Below are 6,600 nucleotides of genomic sequence, written 5' to 3'. Positions count from 1 at the left end.
CCTGTATATAACTTTACGTCACACAAAGGATAACGTTATTAGCTAATACACAGTAAAGAGTGCAAATTTTTTGAACATTTCTTATTCTCTCGGTCACAAGTAATCCCACCCAGTATTAATTGTGAGTTCTTCTAAGGGGCGCAGGGTGTCAAAACGGCTGACTGGGAGCGTTAGAATCACACAGGACATTTTAATTTCCACTGCCCTCAATATATGTTTCACAACTTCCATTACAAAATATACACTATGTGATCAAAAGTATCCGGACACCTGGCAGAAAAGGATGTACAAGTTCGTGGCGCCCTCCATCGGTAATGCTGGAATTCAGCATGGTGTTCGCCCACCCTTAGCCGTGATCACAGCTTCCACTCTCGCAGGCAGACGTTCAATCAGGTGCTGCAAGGTTTCTTGGGGAATGACAGTCCATTCTTTACGGAGTGCTGCGCTGAGGAGAGGTATCGATGTCAGTCGGTGAGGCCTGGCACGAAGTCGCCATTCCAAAAAATCCCAGAGGTGTTCTATAGGATTCAGGTCAGAACTCTGTGCAGGCCAGTCCATTACAGGGATGTTATTGTCGTGGAACCACTCCGCCACAGGCCGTGCATTACGAACAGGTGCTCGATCGTGTTGAAAGATGCATTCGCCATCCCCGAATTGCTCTTCAACAGTGGGAAGCAAGAAGGTGCTTAAAACATCAGTGTAGGACTGTGCCCTGATAGTGCCTCGCAAAACAGCAAGGGGTGCAAGCCCCCTCCATGAAAAACATGACCACACTATAACACTGCCGCCTCCGAATTTTACTGTTGGCACTACACAAGCTAGCAGATGACGTTCACCGGGCATTCGCCATACCCGCACCCTGCCATCGGATCGCCACATTGCGTACCGTGATTCGTCAACGTTTTTCCACTGTTCAATCGTCCAATGTTTACGCTTCTTACACCAAGCGAGGCGGCGTTTGGCATTTTACCGGCGTGATGTGCGGCTTATGAGCAGCCTATCGACCATGAAATCCAAGTTTTCTCACCTCCTGTCTGTCATAGTACTTACAGTGGATCCTGATGCAGTTTGGAATTCCTGTTTGATGGTCTAGGTAGATGTCTGCCTTTACACATGATGACCCTCTTCAACTGTCGGCGGTCTCTGTCAGTCAACAGACGAGGTCGGCCTGTACGCTTTTGTGTTGTACGTGCCCCTTCACGTTTCCACTTCACTATCACACGGGAAACAGTCACCTAGGGATGTTTAGGAGTGTGGAAATTTCGCGTACAGACGTATGACACAAGTTGACACCCGATCACATGACCACGTTCGAAGTCCCTGAGTTGCGCGGAGCGCCCCATTCTGCTCTCTCACGATGTCTGATGACTACTGGGGTCGCTGATACGGCGTACCTGGCAGTAGGTGGCAGCACAACGGACGTAATATGAAAGACGTATGTTCTTGGGGGTGTCCGGATACGTTTGATCACATAGGTATAGGTTTGAATTCCTCAGAGGGCAAATACAGTGATGTGCGATAGAAGAATGCTGTGTGAAGAGGCGTAGCACTGTACTTTGGCACACTTAAAACCAAATAACATGTCTTACATTTTCTCGAACATATATATGTTTTATATCAGACTCTTCAGAAAGATGTTCGCTACAAAATGAGAACATTTTTGAAAAATCGAATTTTTACATTTGTGTCGTCGTATCTGAAACGCTCGAGGTCAAGGCAGGCGCCACTCTCAAGTTTTTGCCCCGGTTAGGAAATATCACGGATCCGGGACTGCCGATCACCATCAACTGTTAAACAAAAAAGAGGTGTAATCAAAAGTTTAGTGGACAGGGCAAAACGGATTTGTACGCCGGAACATCTGGATACGGAACTGAATCATCTGAAACAGGCCTTCCAGAAGAATGGGTACTCAAACAAAAAATTAATAGAGTTTTAAGACCTAATTACAGCAGGCCAAAGGAGAAGGATGGTACACAACAATGGAGGAACACGGTGTCTTTACCTTTCATTAGTAAGGTTACAGATCGAATCGGCAAAATTTTGCTGAATCATAAAGTGAAAATGGTATTCAAACCTACCAGAAAAATAGGACAAGTACTTCGTTCTGTTAAAGATAGAAGACCACCATTATTATCTAGCGGTGTGTATAAAATTCCGTGTACTTGTGGCAAGGTCTATATTGGTACTACGAAAAGGAGTGTGAATACGAGGGTAAAGGAGCATAAAAGTCTTTGCCGACTGGGAAAAATAGATAAATCGGCCGTTGCGGAAAATGCACTTCAGTCGGGTGACCATGTAGTTAAGTTTTCTGAAACTACAGTTTTAAGTGCTACCACGAACTATTATCCACGACTGTATAGGTAGGCTGCATTGGAGGGCAGCGTGGAGGATAAAAATCGTAGAGGGAGACCAAGAGATGAATACACTAAGCAGATTCAGAAGGATGTAAGTTGCAGTAAGTACTGGGAAATGAAGAAGCTTGCACAGGATAGGGTAGCATGGAGAGCTCCATCAAACCAGTCTCAGGACTGAAGACCACAACAACAACAACACAGGGAGGCTATTGAAATTTATAAACATGAAGATAATTTTAATAGAAAAGAAGAGGCCTTGAAATTAAGCGAGATATTGACAGTGGCGTTACAGAATCGATAGTGATTTTTATCTATGACGGACTATTATCGATAGTTACATTTTATCTTTGACTAGTTTTCTCTCTGCTACTATGTGCAAGCTAGACCACGCGCACTATCCTCGGTATTTTGGCCGCTCTCCGACGCCCGACTCGTCAGTGGGCAGGACTCAGCAGGACCAGCCATACCTCTGAGGATGTCCAACGTAGTATTGGACGAAACGTTACGAGTAGAACAATTCCATGGACCACGGCCATATAACCTTGAAGAATTATCAACAGTACCATCCGGTCGTGAAAGCCTTCGTTGTATGAACTGTTAAACAGTTATTTCTTGTAGCATGATTCATCAGAAATTGAAATATGAAGTATAGAGCATGTATTATTAGTTCAGTGAAAGTTAAAACAAGGTTTTTGGGTTTTAAGTTGGAAGTTAGAATTTGTGAGTAATAAATTTTTTTGTGTAGTAATACTGGCCCAGCACCTTACCACTTCCTCCCCGCTCCTATTACTTCAGAAAACGCAACTGCAAGGCAGCACACGGATTTTATTATCGAGTTATGCATTCTTTTCAGTGTACAGGTTTTGCAAGAATAGACACAATGCTTGGACTGGAAAATTATAGTGGAAGGAAGTTGATTTTAGTTTAACTGACGGCACAAACAAGCCAGTAGCTGTAACGTTGGCTGGACCGCGATATTCGCTGTCTGCGCCTGACAGGCAGCCTTCGGCTGTGCCTGCTGACGTCACACGACAACGCCGCCGACCTGGGGCCGCCTAAGGATAACAGCGATGCGTCACGACCACTTCATTGTATCGTCATTACTGGTAGATATGTTTCGTAACACAGCAGCCGAAATAGCTCAGTTGGGAGAGCGTTAGACTGAAGATCTAAAGGTCCCTGGTTCGATCCCGGGTTTCGGCAATATGTTTTTAACTCTTTCACTTCCGCTGCCGTCATAACAGCAAATTGTACAGTGCGGAGGAGTATTGTTTATCTGAATTTCAGTCTCTGATCGTGTTGAGATTGAACCCCACGCTTGTGCCCATGTTTGCTTACAAACAAACGCAAATGTTTTTCTTTTCACTCCAGACATGTTTCGTTAAATTTGCAGCATCATCAGTGGGTTTTTAATTATTATCATGCTGTTGTGCTGTAGTTCTGGGTAAAAATATGAAAAAATTGTGCGGGACGGCGACAGACACTTTCTCGGCTTGGACTCTCATTCACTGGAGTGGAATTGTCTTCGTGATGTGTCCTGCTTCGAATGGAACCATGATGACGAGCGATTATCACGTATGTCTTGCTGTGATAAGATCTTGTGTTTGCGAATTAACGTCTCTCGATGATTTATTAAAATCTAAAAACCTACCTGGATTGCGAAAAAAGCGCCTTTATGAAACTTCCTGGCAGATTAAAACTGTGTGCACGCAGTTTTAATCTGCCAGGAAGTTTCATATCAGGGTACACTCCGCTGCAGAGTGAAAATCTCGTTGTGGAAACATCCTCCAGGCTGTGGCTAAGCCATGTCTGCAATATCCTTTCTTTCAGGAGTGCTAGTTCTGCATGGTTCGCAGGAGAGCTTCTGTAAAGTTTGGAAGGTAGGAGACGAGATACTGGCAGAAGTAAAGCTGTGAGGACGGGGTGTGAGTCGTGCTTGTTTAGCTACCCTCTATAATAAAAAACTGAGTGAACAGATCAACAAACAACCTGAACGGGTGTCATCGGACGTCTGCCACGAACAAATACAGCGAACAACATAGAACAAAATGAGATCAACAAAAAAAAAAGTTGGTAGAGCATTTTCCCGCGAAAGGCAAAGGTCCCGAGTTCGAGTCTCGGTCCATGCACACAGTTTTAATCTGCCAGGAAGTTTCATATCAGCGCACACTCCGCTGCAGAGTGAAAATCTCATTCTGAAAGCGCCTTTACTTTGTTCTTCATACCTGTAAATCTGATGACTTGGGGATTACCACATAGCGCGGTCATTGGCGAGCGCGGTTGGTCAAGTTGTTCATCTTCTTTCTTTTTATCCTCATTTTACTTTTACGATGAAGGTGATTTTAGCCCGTTGAACACCTCAAGTTTTATCCCTATATCTTTATTACCACGACGTCTTTAGATTACGTTCACTCAGCCCCCCCCCCACCCACCCCCAAGCTAACTACTGGCTTTAGGTATAGTTTTAAAGAGTTCCTCCTGTTGTCATAGGTAGCTTCATATATAAGTTTCTTTACTAGCATAATCAGCCATGTGCGGTTATTTTTAGGTTTCATCTCCTATTTAGCTCGTCTCTTGTTCTATCCATTCCATTTTTTGATATACGTTGATCTACGTTTGGGAATATATGGACTATTTAGCCCCGACCCATGTATAAACTTTCTCGTATTCGTATGCGCATGCGCATTCAAGTAACTTCCCTTGTCTTGCGCATGTGCATAGATAGCGGGTCAGGCTTGTAAGTGAGCGAGCGTTTGTAGCTGCAGTTTATGGCGGGCCATGGCCCATCGAACATAGGCCGGTGTGAGGTGGAGCGTACACCATTAAGTTAAGTAGTGGTTTTGACTTTGTATATTTGTACTGTTTGTGTTTCCTTTTCTTTTTCGTTTTTAAATGTCTAGCTATGGTGTTCTTTTAATCGTGGACAAAGGTCTTCATAGGCACTTGTGGGTTTTATTGTTGTTCTGAAGAAGGCGTAGTTATCTACGCCGAAACCTGGGTTAATACTTAACACTAGGTGCTTTTTTCGCAATCGAGGCGGGTTTTTAGTTTTTTAATATATTAACAAACGATTGCTGACGCCCTGCGATGTTGAAGTTCTCTCGATGAGTTTAGTGACGTAAGTCTAATGAATGTCGTCTTTGTGTGACACCTTGCGATACGAGTGAGAGTGAAGTGAAAAATATGTGACAGAGTGTGTATACCTCCAATCCGCAAGAAAACACGCCTTGGACGTACAAAGCGACAGAAACGCGCATGCTGTCACGCCTAAAAAGTCATAGAAGCAGATCAAGCTGTACAGTCCAATCCTTGAAATAATTTAGTTTTCAGAAATAATAAGAGACCTACTGTAGACAACACATACCCGTCAGTACGTGAAGGAGAAAAAATATTATATTTTGCTCAAGATGAAGTAAAAAAATGCGATTTTCATGTTTGTACGTTAATGTTGAAAAATTAAATTTCCTTTCATTTCAGTTACAGCTGTTTTGCTTGTTTTCTAGAGTGTAACGAAGTCACATTACCTTGTTGGCCTGTTTCATTCAGACTGCTATAAAGGAAAACTTCACGGGAATGTCATCAACTGCAACAGTGGTCTTTCCTGTTTGGTTTCATCGCCTTCTCACGCATCCACTTTTCAGTTACATTCGCTTTACGCCACTGCCTCTGCAAACATTGAATAACTCGTACGACAGAGACATTATTTGACACGAAGGATAAATAAGAAACTCAGTATCGGTTTGCTGTGTCCGAAAACTGCGTTACAAAACCATCCACTCAACGCAAAGACTCAGGCGCAGAATACTGTCAACAGAAAGACGTCAGAGGTACTGGATAGTTGACAGAGATGCTCCAAGATACACAGAGCACCAAAGAAGCCTTAGGCAGACTTGTACTCTATGTATTTGCTTCTTTGACCACAGAGATTACAGACATTTCTGCATAGGTGATGCTATTGTAGTCGGGAAGTTATGTAGTCCGTCAATGAAACAGGAAACAAAAACAACGTCTGCTCTTAAAGCCCCGTTTAAAATTGCTATCTGTAATCAAATTCCTAATTTGTGCATAAAAAATTCTGAGTAAAATTCCGAGCTTTCGACGATTGCCTCCATGATCATCGTCAGGAGCTAAAACTGTCGTGAACTATTTTTTTCTTTATTGTTATTTCATCACCCCACGCCCCATGTGAGCGGGGAGGGGAGGGGGGAAGGAGAGGGAAAGGGGGAGGCTAGGCTGGAAGCAGTAC

At 43.5% G+C, this 6,600-nt stretch overlaps 1 non-coding gene across 1 annotated transcript; it reads left to right on the top strand.

Annotated features, from left to right (window-relative positions):
• The first annotated feature begins 3,484 nt into the window (after positions 1-3,484).
• Positions 3,485-3,557, top strand: Trnaf-gaa (transfer RNA phenylalanine (anticodon GAA)). The gene has a single exon. It is a non-coding gene; the product is annotated as a tRNA-Phe (tRNA).
• Positions 3,558-6,600: the final 3,043 nt, after the last annotated feature.

Source organism: Schistocerca nitens, chromosome 10 (genome assembly GCF_023898315.1).
Source record: "Schistocerca nitens isolate TAMUIC-IGC-003100 chromosome 10, iqSchNite1.1, whole genome shotgun sequence".
Taxonomy (NCBI): domain Eukaryota; kingdom Metazoa; phylum Arthropoda; class Insecta; order Orthoptera; family Acrididae; genus Schistocerca; species Schistocerca nitens.
The sequence above is the reverse complement of the archived record's forward strand: the minus strand, read 5'-3'. Positions and strand labels throughout refer to the sequence as shown.